The sequence below is a fragment of the Cuculus canorus genome, chromosome 11, assembly GCF_017976375.1.
Source record: "Cuculus canorus isolate bCucCan1 chromosome 11, bCucCan1.pri, whole genome shotgun sequence".
Lineage (NCBI taxonomy): Eukaryota > Metazoa > Chordata > Aves > Cuculiformes > Cuculidae > Cuculus > Cuculus canorus.
Genome location: NC_071411.1, coordinates 11,777,800 through 11,803,676, shown reverse-complemented (window position 1 = coordinate 11,803,676; position 25,877 = coordinate 11,777,800). Strand labels below are relative to the sequence as shown.

At 39.3% G+C, this 25,877-nt stretch overlaps 1 long non-coding RNA gene across 1 annotated transcript in view; it reads right to left on the bottom strand.

The window, feature by feature from the left end:
* Window positions 1–443: 443 nt before the first annotated feature.
* Window positions 444–25,877, bottom strand: part of LOC128853287 (uncharacterized) — a 48,826-nt gene continuing 23,392 nt past the window's right edge. The window contains exon 3 of the long non-coding RNA XR_008451727.1: window positions 444–558. This is a non-coding gene — a long non-coding RNA (uncharacterized LOC128853287). The remainder of the gene's footprint in view (window positions 559–25,877) is intronic.

Genomic DNA, 25,877 nt, shown 5'->3' with positions numbered 1-25,877 from the left:
CTCATTCCAATTGTTATTACTGGTATAAAGCTATGAGGGTTTTTGCTTCCCCCTGCCTTTTTTTTTTTCTTCAGTGCTAGAAATAGATTAAACTGGCACTTCAGGATGCTGAGCTGCAGTTTCAGCTGAGCTCTGTGGTTCACAGAGATTTATCAAAAATGACAAGATTCAACATCTAGGAGATGTCTTATAGTGCCCAGGAGCTCAAAGAAGATGCAGCAGTTCCAACAGTAACCAGACAGAAACAAGGGAAGTGTTAGAAAAAGAACCCGTGTAGTCCTTGAAAATCAAAGGTCCAACATCAATGGGAAGATGCTGTGCTGATCAGCACTGTCCATTAGTGGGCAAGAAAGAGTCACTGCCTGCCTCCTCAAAATGAAAAAAGCAGGGAAAGCTGCCCTTCATTTCAGCTCCGAAGGCTTTTATAAACTTCCTCACAGTTACCTGTCAGAGCCTCTGAGATGCAGAGGTTTTCTCCTGTTCCATTTGCAAACAGCATGGTATTAGCTGGAAAGTGACGAGTGTCTTTGTGATCATTTCTTCTAAGTTAAGGCATCACTGGAATAGTAAAACATAATATTCTGTAAGTACATTCTCTTTTTCACACACACGCATGTGAAGCAAATTATGATATATCTGAAAAAGGCTAAGAAAAAAATGGAATATCCGGACAGTAAATACTTATGAGGCACATAATCATCTTCTCTGTATAATCAGCCTTTGCTTGCATAACCTACCCTGCCGAAAGTAATGCTTATGATTGAGAACCACCTTGGTGCCAGGCTGCATCATTTCTACTAAAATTAATGTAATGCAAGGAGAATGGAGGCACTGACGGAGACTGGATTTCACCATACCGGAAGCAGTGGCATCCTTTCCTTGCCCTGAAGCAGGACCAAGTGCACCTGGTGCTCTGCTGATGCAGAATTCCTTCTCACACAGAAATAAAATACAGAAAACCTGAGGCTACTTCCAAGTCACACAGTGAGCCAGGTAGGATTCTGCAGATAGAGACTGGCAGAATCCTCTTTTGTTTTTACTCTTTAATTCCTACAATGAAAGTTAAGGGAGAAGTTAAGGATTCACACAATGAAAATTAAGTTAAATGGAAACACCAAACACGGTGCTCTTATTTATCTCTGAGCAATTTTTGTTTAGCAGTGTCAGTCTCTTGCATGTACGTGGCAGCTGTCTGCACTGTCTCTCCCAATGTTGTTCCCTGTACTTTCACCTTGGACAGACCATGCTTTCAGCACACTAGACATTCTCATATGCTTGTCTGCAGCCAAGGGAACATTGCTCTGTGTAACACTTATTGCATCTACCTTTCATTTAGGTGTATTTTAGAAAGGGCTTATTCCAAAGCTGTACACAGTAATGAAGAGACAACATAAAAAAAATAAAAAATCAGTATCATAGCACATAAACTCAACCACCTCAAGTCTGCTCCAATATTTCATTTGCTATTTCACATGCATAAACTGAGTTGAAGTAACGAGCTGTAGACAAGGGCAGTGAGGAATAACCTTGGAAGATATGAGAGCACCCAGATTTCTTCCAAGAAATAATGATAAAACCCTGTAAGAGACACATAACACAAATCAATAAGCTTGCACAGCAAAAATGAATCTGAAAAACAAAGATCCACAATATGAGAAGTCCTGCACTCAGGTACAATTTACAGGTCATCTAATTCCTTCACGGAAGTCCAACACAAATTCCTCCACAAAGAAACAATGCGCTGTCCCTCCTTCCCACCCTCCCATGCACCAAGACCTTCTCCTTTAAGGATTTGGAGATAGCCCGTTAGGATAGCCTGAAGGAGTTGGGTTAATCCAGATGAGAGTGAAATGGAAATAGCTCCCACAAGACCTCTGGAAAGCTTAATCCAATATTCTCTTGCAAACTAGATATTACTCCTTCAGTGGTGATAAACTGAAGACAAAAGAGATAAGGAACTCTCACACCTCACATTTAACTGCTCATAGTAAATACACTTCGTACTTTTGCTTATCTTACAGCCTAGTATGGATTTCCTTTTAGTAACCTCCTGAATTACAATCAAATTATACTTTGAGGGCCACTGAATTGCATGACTTGCAATACCTTAATGGGTTCTGTTCCGGCCTCTCATGAAGAACTTGTAATCTCCATTTTCTTCTATATTTCAATAAGACTTAAGAACACGCTTCACTGCTATGCAGAATACCAGGTACCTTAAATTTAAATTTTTAAAGTTCCACACAAACAGCACATGGGCAAATGCACTGCCTGCTGTAAGAAAAATTTTGATAGCATATGTTTCTTCTTTTGCCTTACAGTGACAGTATGGGGTTTGGATGGTACAGTAATTCCAAATACTCTTACAGACATTTATTAGATCTGATTTAGTGGTGCACAGTCTATACACCAGGTGACGGCTGCTCTGCAAACGATTTTAAAATAAATGAAAGTATTAATGCTGAAAAATGATGCAGAGTGCCATGTTCCTCTTGACACCACAGACAGCATATTTCTTAGACAAAGAAATTGCCACTTTGTTAGTTATGGGCTACATAGCAAAGAAAATATAGTATCTGGTCCATATTTTTCTTTGCCGAAATCAATTTTTGAATTATACAAACATTTAGGTCATTGAAGTAAAAGAGAGGGAGAATAAATACAATCTAAAAGTTCTGTGGAGATCTCCTGTCAGGACTGATTGCTCTCCCTTGAAATTTCAAATCAGGATGGAGTCCAATGTAAACGTGATGATTTGTCAAAGGTCAGTTCAGCGTAGGGATGTGCAGCTGTTCTCCTCCATCCTGGCTCCCCCACTAAGGATCCAACATGAAAACCAGAAAATATTTATATATTTATATTACTCACACAGAGCTAAGCTAAGAGCTACAGCACTGTGCCTCTTTTCTCTCAAACTGTGTAACACGGTAAGAAGTATATTCTCTAGTCCATGTTTGCAGTCAGAATACCCTGTCCTCTCATGGTGATCATCTGGCCAAGATTTTCAGTTGTCAACATGTTGGTTACATCTTCGACTGCGCAGACTCTGTGGGAGAAGTTCTCAGCTCTTTGGAAGGTTTTGGAAATCCGATTTTTCAGGGTGTTTTATGTGGACGTAGAGATGAGTTAATAAACGTGACAAGTAACTTCCCCCTCTCTCTGTCCCTCAGTGTATAGGTACTAAGGCGCAATTATACTGAGAAATAAAATAATTTCTTCAACAAAACATTTCCCGATACAGTTCAATGAATATATGAATAAGCAAGTAGAGCCATAGACTAAGGGATTTTTGACATAAATGAGTAAAACATAAAACAAGGTATTGAGATCACACTTCGAAAAAGTGGATGAATTATCTGCTGTTGAAAACAAGTTATTTGGGGGGAGCGTATATGACATCTCCAGAAAAAGATCCCATTAGGTATCTCTGAATACTCCCTCCATCGATAGCAAATAAGGGCTATTTAAGTAATTAAGAAATTCTGCGTAGAAGACAAAGAATGCAGAAAAGTTGGTTTACTTTCAATACTGCTGATTTTGAACCAGTTAAAATAAGTGCATTTTATCACACTGCCACCAGACACAGCCCTAGATGTAGAAGAAATGGAGTAAACTGAGCTAATTTTAAAAGTTTCTATTGGTTTGAGCAAAATAGCTTTGGTTGTATTCCCAGTTGGGTTTGAAATTCCATGCAATGGGATACTTTATTTCTCTTGACTTTGCTTGGTATCTTGAAGGTCTACAGCACCTACAAGAAAGTAGTTATTAAATAAATATTACAAATACATGGATTGTTTGATCAATGCAATTCTCATTCTTTTCAAAAAACAAAACTAGAAGTAAGCTTAGATCTAAAGAGGATCTGAAGGGATTTTGGGTATGCAAAATACACCTTTACCTACCAAAGCAGCTCTTATTCAGCAGCTCCTACAGCTACTGCACCAAAACAATCAGCAGAGGCAGCAAGGTATTATTTAGCCTCACTGTAGGTCACACAATCTGAAAGCACAGCACAGAGTGGTGAGGACATTTTGGAAGTAAGAACATCTGTGCCTTCAAAGAGAAGACAAATGGGAAGACTTCACTTTCACATAAACCAACCACATGGCACGTAAAAATTACTACGTCTGTGGTGTCGAGTTTCCAGCCATGCCACCTCCATCAGGTGGGCAGAAGTCATCTCCTCCACCATTCCACGAAAAGGGAAAGCCCACACCACTCACAAGATTACAGTGGAGACCTTCCTCCATGTTCCAGTGAGAGTGACCTTGGGAAGCCAACTGCCTGTGACACTCGGGCTTTTCAGCTAAGTACTTAATCGCTCCGTCCACTAAGAAAAACTACACCTTCCAGATAATCAGAGTAAGAACTTCCTCTGTCTACAACTGCTAGGTGGGAAATAAAAAAACTCTCTTCTGTCTTTATTTCATCGTGCTTTTTTAATATGTTATCATCTATTTTCCTATTGTACTCTCAATAAACCATCAGGTAAGAAACAGTGTTTGCCAGCCTTGAAAAGAAGTAATCTTTGTTGGCAACATAATTTATCGGGTTAGGGGAAGAAAAAAAATGTTCAAATAACATGTAGGAGGAGATTTCCCCATAAGACAATTTGAAGAGTTGTCGACAGGCACCAGATGAATGTAGAAAAGTGCTGGATGCCGCATGCCGAGCAGAGAAAAGAATGCTTTTCAGCAGCACTGGTTTCAAATCGGAAATTAATTTCTTTCTGACTGGGTCCAGAGTGCTTTCATCCTCACCTTCCTTTAAAGATCTCAGGATATGAGTCTGCCGAGTGCAGTGTGATGAGAAGTGATTCAGCAAAGGAGCTACATTTCCAAATGCATCCCCTACAGCTCCAGCTCACCCCCTACGGCAGCGATGGGGTCACCTTTCTGATAGTCACAAACTGAGTATATTTGACCACAATATGGATTATTTGTGCCACACACCCAGGGGAGAAAGCAGGCCTCTGTAATTTGTGAGTTTCTTTAAGGCCTCAGTCAGGCAGTAGGATTTCTGCTGGTCAAATCTTGCACCAGTTTTTTCGAACATTAATGTTTCTGACAATAAACCAAACCACACAGATGTATTCCACCTTAAAACAGACACGCTGCATTCACGTGAGTAGAAAGTGGATGAATATTAGAAAGAATGAATATTCATTACTGAATATTAGAATTCAGTAATGAATACTGAAATACTTTTGCAAATTAGGAGACTTCATTTGTGTCCTTGTCTTTAGTGTGTTTTCCACAAATATCGAAAAGGCAACTTTCTTGGTAGAAACATTCATCAGAACAGAAAGTTTTAAGAAGTAATTCACTCAAGTTACAGCAAATATTCACGAAAGAGATACTTTAAAATGGTGTGTTTTCACAGGAGAAAGTTGATTCTGGGAACCACCAATTAGGCAGCAGAAACTTCCTACGGCCTCCTCAGAAAAGAACGAAAGAAAAAAAGCTTATTTTGATAAATTATTCAGCAAAGATTTTTGAAATGGCAAATATGAATGTGAGAAAAAGACAACCTTCATCTGTAAATTATTCTCTCAGTATTGTGAGGGGGGGAAATGCCACAGCAAGTCAGGCTGGAAGCAGCAGTTACATGTAAGTCAAGTATATTAGCTGTGCGCAACCAGCAGCTGAATAAGTCATGTGTACTTGAGTTCCCTAAAAGCTCTAAATTGGGGTCCCCAGCCCAACAATCTTCCTAATCATAGTAATTTCTACCAGCCTATTCTTGCATCTTAATGCACAGCAGCATGTTAGGGCAGTGAGCTTCTGTGTGCAAAACCCCATGGCCACCAACTCCGGCTTGCCTCGACCCTCTAACTCTAACTAAGGAAGCTATGTGTTTCATCTTTAAAACAGATTTTAAATTTTTCCTTTCATAACTGCTTACACTTCAGAGGATACCGGTTTTATGTCAGTCTAGAGTCTATGACAAGGTGCCTCCAAACTTTAACAGTATTGAAAGCATTAGCAAAACCAAATATTTAGGTTCTCAATTTAATCATGGTAACAGAGAGACATGAAAACTTGCCCATGTAATTCCACCTGAAAGCTTTCTTCTGCATAAAGAACATTGTATAGTCCTCTAGATTAGTTAGATTTCCTCAAGAAGATATCTAATATCCTTCAAACAAACCAAATTCACAATACTAACAGATGCATACGTTTTTCTTTTTATGAGAACGTGGCATGAAAGTTCTATGGACAGGAGATGATAACACAAGCAAAACCAGGTTGGGTTTTCTGGTTTGAATGCGGGGTTTCAGATACCCTGTCCTGTCTCTGAATTTTATATAACTTACACATTTTTTTGTTTGTTTGTTTACAAAAAGGGCCCAACAAGCAGAACTAGACTAGAAACATGCCTGACTACTCTAATGCTCTCTGTCAAGCATATAGGCTAACACCTATTTTTATTAATTCTATGTTTTTAAAGGGAGATAGAATTGTATTAGAAACAGTATGTAGGTGGCTCATTTTTCCCTCCTCACGTTCCTTTTGACAGTACTGTGAAATTGCATTCATCAAACAATATAAAAAAGTTGAAAGAAATTAATTGAGCAACCCAGGAGGAAAAATAAGATGTCTTTTCAACAGTACTTGGATTATTCAGTCTTACAGTGCTGCACATTGTAACTTTCTGAGCAGAAAAGGCAGAATAATGCCGTACCTCTGTGCAGCTATGAAACATCACATTTTGAAAATCTGTTCAATTTACTGTTGGTAAAGTAAGTTCTTGTCCTCAGTACCTGCAGCAGGATCCCACGCAGCCAGCAGCTCTTGGCACAGCCCAGCAAACATCCACTGAAATTCCTTCACTGTAGCAGCTTAGGGAACACAAAACTCTGGCTGTTCCACTCAGCTCCCCATGCACTGAGCCAGGGGACACAGAGCCACACCACCACCCTCCCTGCATCCAGCCAAAATAACCAGAGTGGACCTGACATTCACATCAAACCTCATGGTCTAAAGGAATCTTAGTATAATAGGAGACTATTCACAAAATTTATTTCCATGTATCTAAACCAAATAACTACTTAAGCCGAAAAAAATGGTTATGAAAACATGTATGTGAAGTATCTATTATTATTATTATTATTATCTATTTCTGATCACTGCAAGACTCCAACTACTTTATTGAACACAATCCTCAGGTAAATCTTAATTTAATGTGCGTATTATCAGTTCCTCAAGGTAATAACAAAGGAAAGACCACCGATACAATGGCACCAGGTTCCATTATCCACAAGGAATCTGCTCAGTACTGAGAAGCCATGAGGAAGGGATTAACTGTAACTTATGCAAGAAGCTTCCCAAACACATAGATAATCACTCTCATCAGATGCTATTTTCACACGAGCAGTGACTTGAGCATCTTTCTGTCTTTCCATCTACCCAGCTTAAGGGCTTCTAACCCTCACCAGCATCATTCCAGAACAGAAGAAGCTTGTCGGCAGCAATGCATCAACCTGACTAAAACTATCTTGTACTCAAGGACAGGACTGAAGGCAGGAAACCCGAATTGTCCTTTTCTGCCTCTGTTGCTTCACTACCTTGGGCAAGTCTGCTGAAGCTGGATTACCAGCAGAGCATCGTCCCTTCTGCACTTCATGGAGGTGGGTGCTGGAGTACAGCACCTTGCAGACCAGGATCTGATCCTCTCTGATGCTCTGTTTCACTCTGTAAAGCAGGATGGGAAATGCTCCTGCTCCATCCAAGAGGCCCTGGAAGACTTAGCCTGTAATTGCTTGTAAACCACTAAAGTGGTAAGCAATACAGAAATCCAAAGCGGTAATTGTAATAGAAGCTTGAGATTGATCAATTTCTGGCATGTTAGACATACTTATGGACTTGATTCAAGGTCGTTACTGAAAACTGTAAAGTGTCCAAAAAGAAACAGAAAAAAAGTTTGATTAAAATCATTTCAGAGACAAATCTTAAAAAAACCCACTGAAATCTATTGTTATGGCCTGCCGATGAAGCTATCTTGAGCATTTTCTGGTCACAATAGGAGACAGAGACCTGGAAAGAGCCACAATAAGTTTTAGGTCAAATAAAAGGTGCTCCAGCTTTGCACTCCCAGGAAAGTAAGTGATGAGAGGATGCATTTCCTCTCCTGCTTATCCCTGAAGAAAAACTGTGCTAGGAAAGTCAGTGATCAGAGGTAATGGGAGTCTGCCAAGAGGGGTTACAGCCCTCAGGGTTAAGCTTTTCATCATCCAGGATTCAGGCTGAGATCACTGACACTGAAGAACAGACTGGGTTACATTTTGCTCACCTGCCCTCAAGCGAGCGGCGACCAAGAGAAGACATGAATTAGTGACCATGGCATAGAAACCATGGACAGAGAGATATAATTTGGTATTATTCTCCACACAACACAACGAAACTGTCAGTGCACTAATACACTATTTGTTATGAGTAAAGGACCCAGAAATCCTTGATTTATCTCTCTGTCTCCCAGAGACAGGTAGCAGCATTTTGCTATTAGGTCCTAGAAACACAAAGCTACAATTTTCCAAACTTTCTACCAATTTTCATTTTACATAGCCTCAAGGTCAAGATTATCCTCTATTACAAAAAAAAAATCATCTCCTTCCCATTTACTTCAGATTAGTGGATGTTGTGTCAATATGGACAAATGAAATCTTTCGGCCAATACAAACTCTGTGATATGAACGGTACTTCTTTTATACAGACTTTGTATGAAATAAAAAGTGACTGACACCACAAAAGGTTTTAATTATTTTTTTTATAAACTATCAAATTAAGTTTTAAGAAGCTGGAGATGTTATCTCTTATTAAACTGAGACTGAACTCAGAGCTATAACTTTTAATGAACTTTTCCACACCAGAAAGCTTTTTTTTTTTTAAAATCATTTTCAGCAGCCTGCCACATACAATGTCTTCCCAAAGCCTCTTATTTTCATGTTATTGCAGTGGACGCTTATTTGACGTGAACCAGTAAGAATGTCCCCACGTGCAAGTTCTTGCTCAGCCACAGTCCAGCCCTCCTTATGGAAATATCAGTGATTCGCTGCTGTACATCATCATGCTCACAGGTCCCAGTGGCCCAGCGGGTAAGAGGCTGTCACAGGCAGCCTTTGAGCCTTCCAGCACCATGCACGGCTGTCGTTGGAGTCCAGTCCAACCACTGTACCCACAGCAGCAGGAGCAATATCCAGCCCTTCTGAGCCACATCATTACTCAAAGACCCCAGTATTTTATCCGGGATTTTTTACTCACTGTATCACGAAGTACAGTCCCAAACAGCAGCATTGAGTATCTCAGCGATGAGGAATGCAGCACCAGGTAAGACACAGCATACCTGGAAATCACATACATTAATCAACACTCGTTGTATTCAAGGGAAAAGTATTTTCACTAATTTAAGCAGCAGTATAGCCGCAAATTAGCAAAGAAGAGGAGCTGGTCTGCAAGTATTTGGCTTGTAAAACTTAGTGATCAAAACATGGTACATTTTGGGGCCAACCAGCAAAATATAAAATCTGCAGGAGTCACTGGATCATATTTTTGGATCATGCCTTAAGGGAAGAAGAGGAGAAACTGAGATGAAAATGAGGCAGCTGGCAAGAACATGAAAAACCATAAAGAAGAATAAGATAGAAAAGCAGAGAGAAGAAGAACTACTGAAGTTCCTGGGAGAAAAAGGAAAGGCAGAAACAGAAAAAAGATTGTCTGCCAAAGTTTTCACAATTTCATACAATGTATTAATGCAGCAAAGAGAAAGGAAGAATAATCTACAAACTGGTTTCTGCCTTCATTGGAGTGGAGTACACAGGTGATTTATTTTCTCATTTCAAGCTCTGACGGTCAGCGTGGTTCACCACAGTGAATCCCTGACCTCCCTCCCCCGTGCCCTTGTGCAACTCATTGCAGCTGATCTGTTGACCAAGATCTTTTTGGTCACACAGGAATGGTCCCAGGGGCTCAATTTCCATGTCCTCCTTTGGGCCAATAATACCTAAATCAGATCACTAACAAACCATCCCTAATCAAGTCATGGATATAAACAGTAATTTTTCCAACTTTTCCAAAAGGCAATTTCTTTTTTGTTAGCAGTAAAATACTGGTCTACTTTTTTTTTTTCCCCCTCCAATTTTATTCATGAGCTAAAGTGTCTTTGGGCAGTCACAAACCAATTTTTCACTGTGCTCTGAACAGATGGTTGTTCCAAGAATACCAGTATCCTGGCAATGTCAAACAAACTTGACCTTCCCAGGCAGTGCTGCAGATTTTTTATTAGAAGCAAAGAAATAAAGAACCACTTGCATATTTCCAGACTTTTTAGGATTATTAAGATACAGCCCATGGCACTGGGCAACGCAGGCACACACCGCATTCGGGGAAAATCTGAAATCCAGCCTAGGAAGAGCAAGAATGGCTTCTGGAGTTATTGTGCTATTTTGGTGGTGTACAGCCAACTCCACTGTCACGTCAGACCCAGTTTGCAGAAGAGAAGAGGGATGTGGTGTGATCCCCTCCACACTTGCTCTCCAGCTCATCCTGCCCTAAGGAGAGCTGCTGTGATGGGCTTTGCACACCACAAAGAAAAACCTTCTGCCAGCCCACAAAATATCCCAGCCTTAAAGTTCAAGATCTATTCACCAAGTGTCTCAGTTATAATTTCTCCGTTATAAATAGCTGAAGTTAAGTGTAAGCCTTCAGCAATCATTGGCTAGGACAGCTTTAGGGCTTTACAACCACAGAGCCTTCAGAGAACGCAGCTCATTTTTTTTCTGTCTTAAATATAAATAAACCTATTTTTAAGATCATTTAAATATGATCTGTACTAACTTTCTTTCAGAAACCACACAAAAAATCCACGTCAATTTTACTGCACTGTTTTTTGTTAAATCTCTATGTCCTTAATCTCAAGGAAGAGAGAAACCCATTATCTTCCTAGAGGCAATTTTGCTTTGTTACCGTATGTGAAATATTTTGTACCTGATTTTTTTGTCTATAAAGACATACAAAGTTTGAGGGACAGTAGCCAGGGAGTGACTCTTGCTACTAGATCAATATTTCATTACATATTAAACATAAAAGTTAAACTGTCCTCAGTTTCCAGTTGACGAAGAGCAGCATAAACACCCACAGTGTCGTTTGGGGGATTTTGTGCAAATTACTCACTGACCTTCTAAAAGCAAATGAAAAGATGTCACCCTTCCAGCAAGCACTGCCTTTGGCCCATGAGCTATAAAAGATTGCAGAGGGATTTTGAAACAAGTCCAGTGTTAGCCAGATAAAGCGAACACAATAATCTCAGCTGGTGTCCCCTTAGATGATAGCACGAGGGTTGCAAGTCAGATGGAGTCAAATAGCTGAAGCTCTATCGCATTTTCAAGACAACCATGTGTGAAAAGTGGTTGGACTAAAAGAGTCGGACTGCTGAAGAACTGCTTTAATGGAGGAGACAATTACAGACTTATGAGGTGTGAGCACTTCTGAGCGAAATCCCTTCCATTTTGAAGACAATAGCGTACGAAAGTGATAGACCAGTTTGGAAAAAGACAAATTCAGTGCTTTAGTGTAAAGGATATTGCTTCACACAAGTTGCCCTGGGTACTCTCTGGCTTTTAATGCTATAGGGAACCACTCGTTATTCCTCTGACTCAGAGGTTTAACTAATGCAGAGCAAAGCTTTGTAACCAGGAAGCATTAGTGGAGAAGAAAGCTCTGCTCAGATCTGTAATATGCCTCCAGCAGAACATCTTAACTGTGGACAGAGGAACCTGTTATCTTCTCTTTTACATAAGGCACAGAAAGAGCATTATGGAAAAACAAAAAGCACTTCTGCTGAAAAGCCACAGGGGAAAAAAAATGTAATTTCTGTTCAGAAATATTTAGCATACCAACTGTAAAAGTTTCTCTAGTGTATGGGCAGTGGGCATCTTCACCACCAACTCCATCCTCAGATATGGGATATTCCAGTTTGTGTTTCTAGTTTGGAGAGAGATATCCAAGTCAGCAAAAATGCAGCCCAACAAATGCAGTATCAGCAATCCATGCTATGCCTAAAAAAAATAGCATTTTTCCTTTGCTTGTACCCCTAGTTTACTGTCACTTAATACCAAATGCTATTTTCCTTCCTTAATTGTTTAATGATAGGTGAAAAAGCAGAGAAACGATGAACCTCTCGCCCAGTATGTGGTATAATGGTACTATCGAAGCAACAATCCAAACTCGACTAAGTGGAAATTTGGCCCTGAAAGTATTCATCACATTTTTTCTGACTTCACCATTTTACTTCAGCTGTCAAAGCATCAATATGAAATAACATCATATATTCATAGTGCCATCTGCATTACAGTACAAAACCTCCTACCAGTCAATGCAAGTGTCCAATGAACACTTCCAATTTGTCACAATAACCTTCAAAACTTGACAGAAAATCATGCAAATTATTCCTTTCTCTGTGTATCTTGTGATTATTTTACTTTGCCAATATCATTCTAAACATTCTCATTTGCATTTCCCATATTTCTCAAAAGAAAGGTGGAATATGTACATTCAATCCTGCTATAGGTTTATTTTGCACTTTGTATCCCTGTTTTGTATCTCTGGACATTTAAGAAACATTGCTATGACTGCAGTTGGAGGATTACCAAGAAAATCAGTGTGAAAAAGGCTTTAAACAGGCATGTTTCAGAATATCAATAATCAAGCTGCCTTGCTCAATTCCACTTTCTTTTTTTACCTTCTTTTATAACAAATTTTAGATTTTAGTGCAAACAATTATGCTAAACAAGTACTTAATTGGTTTTAGTCGTTAAGCATGATAACTTCATAAACTTCAGTTTTAGCCTTTAAAAAAAATACTTTTTAAGGCAAAAATACCATGTGGCAGAGCTTTCCTGAATGAGGTGTTCACTGGTTTTATGACTCAGGAGAGAAGCTCGTAAGCCATTTACTGCGGAAGTTGTAACTGGCACTGAGCTTGTTGGTAAGGCTCAACCTGAGTGTACTTTCAACAGCAGCTGGTGACACCTTTCCTCCCTCTATGAACATCTGGCCAGCTGCATGTCCCTCAGCTATGTGCTGGGGGTTTACCTGCAGGCTGGAGCACCACAGTGCTCAGGCAGATGCTGCTCGTGCTATTTGCCACTTCCTTTAGTGAAGATTGATCGGGGGTAGATGGCATTTAGGCTTACGGGAGAAATACGTTCAGACTTATAAACAGCCTCACCAGCTGGTTACACTCTGCTCCCAAGAACCCAAGCAAGAGCCTGATCTGCTGATCTCTGCTAAGAATACAGACCACAGCAACTTGCTTGGCTTTGCAAGGCATGAGAAAGCAGGTCCTCAAGCTTCAAAAACAAAGGCCATTTGCTCTCAGCACACAGCATTTCCTAAATACATTCAGTATGGGGAAATGCAGATTACATTGCAAGTCTATAAAAAGCTCAGTTTAAATAACAACTATAGAGCTCCACAGGAGACAGTTTTCCAGGACAATGGGCAGACTACTAGGATGTACTTGTAAAGGTCGCACCATAAGCAACTGTCTGTACAAATTTTATGACTGGAAGGTAATAAACAAAAAAAGTGCAGGAAGTAGTCAATATCCATTACCAGCCAGAAGAATAGACCACACACACTGTAAAAAGAATTTAAAAAATCATTAGTGGTGGATGTGCTAAGAAACCCATTGGAGAATTTACAAAACTTTCAGAGCAAATCCAGTCACTGCTGCTTTAAATCAGAATTCTGCACTCGCATTAAAAATTCAGAGTATTTATAGCTGAGTTTAAAAAGAAAAAACCAAATGCCATTGGTGTTAACCACCTGTTGCAAATGGTTATATTGGGCAACACCTTTTCTGAAAGCTCCTGTTCTGAGTGAAGGAAATGAACTGTTGAGAGCCTGGAGTGCTGTTACCTGAGGTGCTGCTGGCAGATGCTCTCGGCTGAGCTGGTGCAGCATGCTGCAATGCAGCTCTTGTATAACCACCCTCTACGCTGGATTTGTGCAGCGGCTCTCTTGGCTGGCAGGACACGATTACAGTGCACAGGAAGGTAGGCTCGTGGGTGGAAAGGGAGTGCCTGCAGCACACGTTTCCCTGCCATGGCAAAATGAGCAAACCTGTTAAATAAAGATATTCCACACTTTGAGATGAACGGGGCTAAATGCCATGCTGCAGTAAAACACGATGACCTGACCCAACTGGTGAAAGGTGCATCCGCTGCACAGGCTGAAACAGTTATTGCCATTCAGTCTTTGGCTGGTCAGATACTAAATAAAAGCCTCTAATGCTACCAGTAAGATAAACGCTCTAAAGAGTGACACAGCCTTGGGGCCGGTCCCTGTATCCGGCCCACATGGCTTATACAGCGCACACATCTACTGGGGCTTTCAGTCCCAGAGAACCTTCTTGGAAGTAGAAGTTGCAAATATCAAACACACGGGAGAAACCAGCCATTTATTCAAAGACAATATACCAAATAAAAAGAAAGAAAGGCAGCATTTGTCAAATTAATTATGCTCTACAAATCATGACTGACTTCCCTCAAGAATTTCAATGGCGTTGCGACCATTGCTTCCTGACCTCACCGTGTTAATGACGGCACCTGCCTAGAAACAGCTGCACGCTTCCACAGCGCTCAACAGATCTACAGGAAGGACAGACAGAGACTTTGGCATACATCAGCAATAATGCAACATCAATCACATGGAAAGCGCATATCTATGGGGTTTTTTTTGATGTGGCTAAAAAAAGCCATTGTGATTTCTCACTAGTTGAGGTGCATAGTGCCATACATAAAGGTAAGCAGAGCAGATGACTTTTGACTTCATGCAGTTAGTTTGGAGGTTGAACGATAACTGTGAGTAAAAGGTGACCTTTGATATAATAATTTAATTTCTCATCTATTTACTAAGAGAATTAGAAAAGTTAGAGAAGAACAGTGGTCTGTGAAATGAGCAGAGTAAGACCTCCTGAATTTCAAGGTGTTCTGCTTAGTTCTGGTTGACTTCTCATAGTTTGTCCTTTGCATGTAGTCATTTTTGTTCATTTAATTATTGTTATAAATGAAAGCTATTGACAACAATTACTAGGAAGAGGTTAGAGCACACCCAAACACTGTAAAAAACTTCTATACTCAGCTCTGCAATAGCAATGTTATTTGATTACAAGACCTCTAAGATTTAAAACTTAAGCTTCTCTATAACTTGTTCCAGCTATACGAAGTTGTTCCAGATAGAAGAATCCACACAACTTCATTCCCTAATTAGACCTGCACTAACAAAAACATAGCATAGCAACTAAATTACCAACAGTTATAACACAGCAGGATATACAGTTTTCTAATTGAATACACTAAGATACAAGCAATCAATAAAATAAAGAGTACTCTTAGAATAAATAAAAAGATACTGTTGCATAAAATATATTCTAATTAGAAGAAATGATGACTGCTACAAAAAAAAAACATCACCAAGGTACTTTTGTCATTGGTAATCTTTAACCAAAGACACTTCTATGCAAATTAAGGGAAGCAAATGTCTGAAGAAATAATAAAGCCTGGCTTAATAGTCCTATCATTTTTACTATATGGGTACTACGGATGCTGTGTTATAATTGGTGCTATGTGGTTTCCCTTAAAGCTTGCAAGTTTTCCAAAACAAGAATTTTTTTTTTTTTAAATCACTAAAATTTAGCTTTTGAGCAGTTCATAGAATGACATTTCTTTTCATAAATACATTATATATATATATAAATAATATATATAAAATTATATTATATATATTATATATATATAAATCTAGCTAATGATTAATATGGAACTCTCTGTCAGGGGATTGAAAATGTGAACTTCTATCTATTGTACTACATAATGTGTTGGTCACGACAATCTGCATTCACTGTATGCCCTGATTTAACAACTAGTACAATCAATAGCAGCGCTTGGATAGGGTCCACAACACCTATTACAGTCTAAGCAACCTTGACCTAAAGTATTAAAACAAATCCCTTACTTCAATCTGATCAGTACAACTATTTATGGCCAAACACACCTGAGTTTTGACTGGTGGTACAAGATACACATCAGTGGCCGGCTGTGCATATGTGTTTATTTGACACTTTCCAGATAATTAATCCTGTGATTGAGTAAAGACACATATTTAGGGATGCCCGCAGGGTCCAAAGCTACAGAGGTGTCCCAGTACAAGATAAACATCGAAATTTTGCCCCTTGCATTTCTGATGTCCTGTTTGCATCAGCGTATGGAACTGATTGCCACAGTACTGCAACAAGTTTAATCCCATTCTCCACTGCCTTGCCCACCAGTGAGACCAGGATATCCCATCAGACAGAGCACTGCACCAGGATAAAGAGATGAGAACAAGTTTCAGTACAATGACCTGATTTTCCCATCGATTCTCCTCTTTCAAAACCACATTTGCAATACAATTCTTCAAAGTACCTTTCCTGAACTCACAAATTGTGTAGCTCAATAACTGCTTCCAAACGTGCACTGTAATGTTGTCCAAACTTTCTATAAATTGCTATAGGAACACATCACAATAAGCGATGGGCTCAGTGGCCACCGCTCAGTCCAGACCCTGCTGCATGACTGTTAGATGCTTATTCGCATTTTTTTTGTAACATATATAATTAACATGCAAATTTATTCTCAAACTGACATAAAGCACTAATGAATTTAGTAACCACCTGGAAATTAACTGTGGTGCTTTAATGTTACACGTCTCAAATGAGAGCAGTTGTCTTAGGTACTGCGTGTTCTCAGAGTGGGGAAGGATTAATCTTTATTACACAGCTCACCAGTTTCATTTCAATTACTTTAGCAATTTACTACTGTATATGGAACCTTTGGGGAACAATGAAAATATTTTCAATGTTTTTTTTCCAGTTCACCTTCAAGTTCTAGAAAACGTGGTTCCTGATTTTCCCCACTGAGAAAGAACTTACAACTTGAGGAAAAATACACCAGTTTAGCATGGTGAACCACAGATCTCACTTATTGTTACGATAATGGTCCAGCTCTCCAGACTGATCAGGCTATAAAAGGGGTGAAAGACAAACATAAATGATTAAGCAAATGTAACCACCCAATTTCAGAAATGATACAACTCTGCCACCAGCACTGGATCTCCCTTTTACAGAAATGTCCTTGGCATAACAACTGCAATGACAAAGCCAAGCCCAGCCTAAGCAGGATGCACAATTAGGAAACAAAGGAAAAAATGCCAATTTTTTTTTTTAACCAAAGCTCTATATTTTAAGCGGTGTCAAACCGCCAGCCATTAAATGACACAGCAATGACCTCTGGGGATGCAATGAAGCTCCGACATAACGAAGTGCCACTGCATGGGAACTGATATTTCAGTCCAGCTCCCTTACACCGAGATTGCACAGGACTGTAATAACACATGATTTAAGGTTTCAGAGGACAGAAGCAGCAGGCAAGGAGGAACACAACACTGTGCATGAAAGCCCTGTCATGGACTTGGGAAAGCCCACAAAGCCATCAATCCTTCAGAGAGACTTCTCTGGAGCACACCAGGAAGGGCAGATCCAGCGCACACACAGAAACCAGTAACAGATTGCTTTACAGAGCACAGCAAATACAGAGCATACAAGTAAAGCTCAATTTGAATAAATCTGCAGCCTTTCTTTCAGTCAAGGTTTCTGTTTCTATTTAATATCATCTAGCTCTGCAGGCATCATTCCTATTGTGTTGCAGTCTAAATATAATGTTTTTGTAACTTCATTACTAAGATTGAGATGTTCTTGGGAGCAGTGAGTGTATAGACTATTTAATACAAAATTAATTTTAATCATTAATAATGAGTGAGGATTTCAGAAAGAAGTTTGTGTTTTGTTTTTTTTCCCCCCTGTTCTAAACAAAGTTTTCCATGATTAATGGTATTACCCAGGAGGAGATAGCAAGCTTTATTGGCTTTTGCTTGTCAGATGCCTCCACACTGGTGACAGATCTTATCTATTAAATAGCAATCATCATCTTCATTTTTGGTGCAGATGACCACATGTCAACATATTTCTATCAGAACAATGTAAATTGAAAAACATTGAAAATACATTCAGTAATACTTGGGAAAACTCTTAGTGAGCATTGGGACAGTGAATTTAAATACCTTATTTGGATTTGTCCTCCAATTTACTGTAAAGTTTATTTTAAAATTAGCAGTCTATTTTGAGTTATGATTAATCTTCAGCTGCACATACCAACAAAGGATTTTGAATTAATTCACATCTTCCAACTTCTTCCTTAATGGATTTTTAAGGTCCACTGCAAAGAATCAATCAATACCAGGCTGAAAGCTCTGGCATGTAATGCATCCTGCAGCATCATAAGGCTTCTGTGTGAAGCAGGGTGAATTATGATAGTCTGAATTAATCGGAATTATTTGCAGTTATTAAGAAAAGCAAAATAATCATTTGCATTAATTTAATTCCAGGATACAAAGATAGCAACTCAGTTTGACTTTAAAAAAAATGTACCAAAAGTCTTTTTTCTTTTTGGTATTAAATACTTTACGAATCTTCCCTTGAAAACTTAAACACTGAATATTTCCTTGTTAGGAACAAAGTGATATTTGCATGTTAATTTTGTAGCTTGCATGACTGCACGTAACACTACTGTAACTGGCAAGTGGAACAAGTAAATAGAAGCATTCCAATTATTTTCTCTTTTATTTTTCCGCTACTGATTGCTTTCTTTAATTGATAGCAAATTTTGCCAACTCAGTTTCACTGTTATTTTCATAAATCATACAAGAACTTTAACAGATGTTCAGCTGTGGTGCACACAGAGAAGTTGCCACTGGCTGAGCTACAATGGGCCCAGGCCAGTGACGAAGGTTTTGCCCACATACACAGGTGAATGATGAGAATATCACCAGAAAGGGGCTGGACAAGTTGTAAATGCCTTTTTGCAACATTATTCCTCTGGAAACAGGATTTTTAAAAAAAACATTTCAATTACCAGAAGAAATAAGAAACTGTCATGTCGATGGCACCAGTCAAATGCCAAGGTCACTGGTGAGAACAATGACAGAAAATTTGTAACATTCGGAAAAATATTTGGATTCTAAATTAACAACGATTTGGAGAATTATTGAGATAAAAAAATACGAATGATTCCTCTTAATTTGATTTCCAAATGGAAACCACAGGCTACAGCTCATTGTTTACACTGCTTTGGGCAAAGACAACATCACGTTGTAAAACAACATGTTAAAATTGGAACCGCAAATCTCCAAAAGTAATTTTTTTACTGATTACTCCAAGCGGTGACAGAACGCTGAACTTTTTAGTGTCAAAATCTTTTGTGAGAAAAGGACCAAATCTACTGGCTGACAGCAAGTCACCAAGCCCTGCTGAATACAGCGTATCTATAATTTACTTTTACATTTTACTATTTTGGCATTTATTTATTATGATCTCCACATTTTATTACTCTCTGTTGGAAGAGATACAGGCAAGAGTCTCCACATGAGAAGATCATTTCAGTGTAACATTTGGAAGTTAACTAATTTCACAAAAATAGCTATGCCCTGAAAGATACATTGAGTTACAGATCTTAAAAATCCTAGAGAGGGCAAAGAACAACTGTGCCACGTCCAAGGAATCGAAAAATAGAGTCAGATATTTCACCTGGGTGGAATCCAAAGTTTATCTCTTGTGGCAACAATAAAATAGGTCAAAATGTGGACAGAATCAAGCTAAAGGTTTGTTCTGAGATATACAAACCTTTAGGGGAAAGTGGGGGAGAAAAAAAGAAATGATTGCAAACATTATTTTCTTCTTGATACACAGTAAAAACAAATATGATTTTTGTTTTGACATCTTGGTTTGTTTCTGTTATTGCTGAAGGACGTTAAGGTGAAATGCATTCAACGTACAGGCAAATATCTTCCTCCTGCCTCCTCAGGAACACAGGAGTCTTGCTATGAGCTCTGAAGACCATATCCATTATCTTTCTGGCTCATGCAACAGCTTGAGAGATAAGATTTTTGTCCAAAGTTGCCTATTATTTGCAAAAATTTATAGAAGAGTTACTAGTTACTGATCTCTGAATATTTAGAGCATCTGAATTTTTTTTTTATTTTTTCCTTTTCCATGCAGATCTGTATGCTTTCCCACTCATTAGAATTAATTAAGTATCTGTAAGAACACAATTAGCCTTTTTGAGAAGAATGATACCAAAAAAAGGGCCTTGCATGTCACCATCCGCTGGATTATCTGCATTTGCTCTCTCCCCCCATTCAGGCTGCACTTACCTCTGTTTTGTCTATAATGCATAAAAATATCTGTGCCAGTCATATAGCTGTTAAGCAGAATATAGGTAGGTAATACATCAAGAATGCAATACACTATTAAAACTAAAAGATGCTTATCAAGCAGGACTAATCTTGACAGTTACACAAGTTCAATTTTGTTCCATCACACTGTTATTTATACTACAACATTAGTATAAAAGATTTTTTGAAAATCATAAGAACATTTCACATAGAGGAGATGGGACAAGTAATACTGCAATAAAAATTCATCATATTTTGCTACCTTAACTATTCCTATTACTCTGACATAACTTTCACCCCAATATTTCAGCAAATAGAAAATCTATACATCAGTTTTCTCTGAAAGGATCATATAGCATAAAATTAGACTTAAGAAAAAAAGAAATAAATTGTCTATTTTCCCCGCTGTTCGTACTAAACGATGTAACAGATTATCATTAAAACACCCTACGATACAGACACCCTGTAGGCATTTTAGAATGTGTTTTGGAAGCAGTCTGCACGTTTTAAACACCACTCTGGTTACTTTACAGAAGATTAATTGACTATCGTGTTTATGTAAATAGGAAAGCGAAGATTCCTGTGCATCCTTATTCATAAATTAAAAACAATGGTTTCCTACAGTTATCACTGTAAAGGGGAAATAGACCTTGACTAGATGTAATGAGGCATTTGTGTTCGCCATAACTATAATTTACTATTACTGCTTGAAGAGCCATCAGTTCTTGTTTAGTCTGTTAAGTGACAATAAGTGCGGCTAAAATAAATTCTAATGAACACTCTTGGGTCACCTTACTGAATTTATGGGGCATAATACAGCATTATTTGAAACAACTGTAATCTTTGGTGCTACATGCATTAGTCTGAAGCACTACTTTGATTTTTCAGGCCATATATATGTCTATACATACTGATTGTTGAGATGCCTGACTTTTGAAAGGATGATCTCTAAGTGAGCTTTAACTCTCTGCAAAGCACCAGGGAAGGTTATTCGAATGCTCACAAAGGATGGCAAATCATGAGACTGCTTGCGCATCTCATCTCAAAGCAGTATATTCAGCAATAACGGAGTTGTCCAGCCACCAAGGTGCTCACCAGGACAGGGGAAAGGGACCATCCTGCACACCTGTCCCCACCTCACCAGCTGGTCTGGTTTACCCTCCCAGCATTTTTTGTGTGATTGCTCTTTATATTGAGACAAAATCAGAAACAAACTAAGAGGGCAAACACAAAGAAGGTTACAAGAATGACTGCCTTGATGGAATAAATGGTGTGCCAGTTCAGGTCCACAAACTGATTGACACCAAACTATGCCTACATTTATAGAAGAGGTTGTGAGAACTCCTCTGTTCTCCTCATTCTCCTACAAAGATGTCTACATACTTCTCCTGAAAGATAAAACTTTGGAAGGAAAAGTATCTCTTCAAAATTTCAAGGCATCATTTGAAAAGTAGATAATTTTTCTGCTGTTTTATATTAAAGAGAGAGAGAGAGGGAGAGAAAAAAAAAGATAGAAGAAACAAACTAATATCTTTTCAGAAAATATTAAACAAGAAAGCACATATTTTCTAGCTGGGAAAAATATTCCAATGACTGAAAAATCAAACACAAACTCTCTTCTCACTTGTTGCCTTATTTACATACACATACTCAGTGGATTTTCTTATAACGTATTTTACTGAATAAAATACTCGCACGCATGCACTACAGAAAGTGCTCCATGGCTTGTTGCCAGGAAAATACTTAATATATGAGAAACATTCTCATAGTGAATCAGACCAGGCCGTGATCTATTCTGCGCTTTGGGCAGAAGAGCAGTTCTTCCTTCCAGCAGTGGCCATGAGGGACATGAGTACTCAGAGAAAGCCCCAGTGGTCTTCCTGGGCCTGTCTGGCTTCAGGAAAGACCTCACTATGAAAAACTTCTTTAAGGCAGGCAAGGGACTCTTCTCTGTGCTGCAACACTCAGGGCAGCAATGTCGGGGAGCACTGCACAGGACATGCTCTGCTCCAGCACTGCACCGGCGCAGACGTTATTGCAACCAACTTGCAACAAGGAAGAGGAGAAACAGAAAAGTCTGTGCCCAAGCCAGGGCTGACAGAGGCCACTTAGCACCAATAAAACAGCTTTTTGGAAGATCTCCAGTCAAGTAGATCTCTCCAAAGACTGAGCTATCTACTGTCTGCAACTCCTCTTCTAAAAATGTGCTGAGCAGAAGTTAACAAGTGCATCTTACAACCATCTAGAGTCAAAAACATCCAACGAAGAAACAGCAGCCCATACTTGGACCAAAACACTGAAAATTGAGGAGTGAAATTCAAAGTCTAATTTAAGTAAGTGAAAAAAATCTCATTGACTTCAATGAGACAAGATTAGACTATATATGGAGATGATGGAAAGCCTCGGGTTTTTTTATTCCCTCACAGTCCGTGACACAATCTGTTCCCAAGAAGTGTAAGGACATCTTGCTTTTCAATTAAAATAATGTACTCACATAACGTTACTGCTTTTCACTCTATTGTGCCTGGTCCTCACTTCAGGTGCTGATCACTGTGATCCAGATTTCTTTATCCACCTTTGTATCTTATTCCAAGGGAGTTTGACAAAATTTCAATACAGGATCAGAGTAGTTCTTTAGAAACGCTTTTCCAGCCCCATTATGTATCTGAGGGGAAGATATATAGTAGCGATTATTGTCATGTTGCCCTCTTTCATCTTCCTAAAGCAGAAAATATAAAAATGCTTGAATACAGGTTTTAGCCTATTTTCAAGGGAAATAGAAGTCTGAGCTCTCTACAGTGCCTAAACACTAATTTTGAAATCATGAGAAAGACTCTCGATTCTTCTGTTGTTAAGGGGAAAATAATACACAGTGAGATGCCCTCCATCACATGAGCCTTCTTCATGGATCATGCTCTCATATTCATTTAAAATAATATTAACACTTTCTCCTATTTATTTAATGCTCTTCCTCTTCAAAGCACTTTTTAGATATTAGCTAATTAATCTAATGACTTGTGATATTTCAAGTGTGCTTCTTCTAGGCAAAGCTGAAAAAATGGCTTTGCTCAGAGGAAGGAAAAGAGCATTTACAGCTGTTTTTGCACAACTGCGGTCTCTGAAAGGCAGGTCAATACTTCCAGCCCCATTAGCCTCTTCAGAGGAGCAAGACTGAAACCAGGGTCATGCCCTTTTGGTCTTCGAATGTCTTTCTGCTGCAGCTTCGCTCAGAGTACAGCGCAACCGCTTACAACCTTCACCTCCTCGAGACATGGCTACTGCAAGAGCTCCCACTTCAGGAACACGCTTTGGCAGAGCTCCGAGATTAAAAAGCCCAGCACAGTCATCGGAGAGCTTTCCTCCACTGTGGGCTCCACCTCCTTAACGGCTCAGTTCTCCCCCCAGTATCTGCAACATGAGTTTTGCTACAGGTGCCAGCAGAGCCCAGTTCAAACTGCACATACCCAGCCAGCTCCCCCTAAGCCAATGCTGTATTGCACATAAGGTTCTCCGTAAGCATTAAACCGCTTAAGATTTATTCATCCTTATGATAGTTGTGCTGAAGACTCCTATGTACCAATATATTCACATTCAAATTCTATAGGCAGAACAATTAACAGCACAAGAACCTACAGCTCTCCTTCCCCAAGCAGTGGCAATTTAAATGGGCCTGGCCCCCTCTCCAGGGAGAGATAACATCACTTCCCTCTGTTAATTATCACTTCCCTCTGTTAATTATGGCAGTGTTTTACTGTAGGCAGTGGGACATAAGGACGTGCAACACGCTTTAACTGCCCCTTGATGCGATAGCTGGAGCAGCAGCCAGCCCAGTGACCAGCCACCGCCATGCACACCAGTAAGCTCTCCACGACCACAGCTGGGAAACTGGCTGCACTATACCTGCTCCTGGGCAATACTGCACAGTGAGGTAAGACTACATTAGATTAAAATTAGTGTTTCTAAACACAGCGCTCAGCACACACAATATTGCACAGATCAGATGATAATGCAATCCCGTGTAAAACCACCTTTACCTGTGTTGTTAATAACAAGGTGACATTTATGAAACTAATAAACTGTTAATTCCATTATGCGTTATTGCAATTTCTCAAACACGATCTGTATAATGTATTCATTTACTGAAACCATCCGAGTAATTTAAATACCATTAAACCACAAAGGAATTAGTTCTCCCCTGCAGAGACAGGTGTACCGTGGCAAAGCTGTCTTAGCCTCCGTCGTGGCAGGGCATTCCCCCCCTCTTTCCCTAAAGCTGCATGCTGTCACCCACGGCACAGGGACATAGTCTGGAGATTCCAAACAGATTTTGGCAAATGAGCAGAGACGGAGTGAGGAAAGCCGTGCAGACACAACCACGGTGCAGCTGGGAGCCACCCACCAGGGAGGTGACACTTCTGAAGCACCATGAGTCGGATAAGAAAGCTGTATTTTAAGTGGTTTTGAGACACAGATGGCAAATTCAAAACGGGTTTGGTGTTATAGGAAAATTTTAAGTGAAACAAAAAAATCTCCTGCTAAGATTTACATCAGTCAGAACCCAAAGCTACATACTGTGTCTTTTTTTCTCCTAAAAAACTCCGGTCACATCACACCAGATCTGTCGAAAATTTAACCTTGTACATGCAAAGGAAAAGCTTCTTTCAAACTTTCCATAATGTTAGAAAAGGTAAAATTTAGCTTTAAACTATGTTCCATATAACAAAGCAAGAAGCATGTCTGTTTTAGGACCTGGATTCAAATGTGCAGTTGGGCAAAACAAAGCTTTCTTCTAGACTACCCTTTTGAATGGAAATTAGAATTATGAACTTGACTTCCAACAGTGTTTGCTTGTGTCCTTGGACCACCTCATGATTTACAGACCCTGTTGCACACCTATTCCAGCGCAGATAATGCTGTCTTGTGTGTGAGGACCAAACCCTCCAGTGATAAATAGACACCACTGGAGCAACCCTCATTTAAGCCACCTCAGGACTGCATCTACAAGTCATTCAGACTAGGATCTCCTTATAAAATACCCTCTGAAAGGGTTGTATAGCACATTTCATTCTTGTGTTTCCATAACAACAATTAAAACTCCCTCTTGGGCATCTCCCTCTTCATCTCAATCAGGATCCAACTGCAAATCAATTAACAGCAGAATAACTTCCAGGTATCTTTCACATAGAAGTGATTTGCTGAACCAGTATTTTGGCAATTTGACTGAAATTTCCGTGCGCTAATTTTTTTCTCCATTGTAGAAGTGACAGTAGTAGTAGCACAGGATGCAAGGGAGCCTTGTTGCTTCCATTCCTTTGACTTAAACGAATGGAAGCATTTCAGCTGGCTCCTGTCAAGGAGAATTTGACTCCTAAATAGTTTTATTCCCCTGAAAATATATTTTTTGAATGGGAAATAAAATAAAATGAGGCACTTCTAGCACGCAACCATTTAAGGTCATCTACTTTCCTTACTGTTCCTGGCACTGAAAGCACTGGCAGCAGCAACCCAAGGGAAAACCCTGTTTCCAACAGTATTCCGCAATAGTCAACTGCC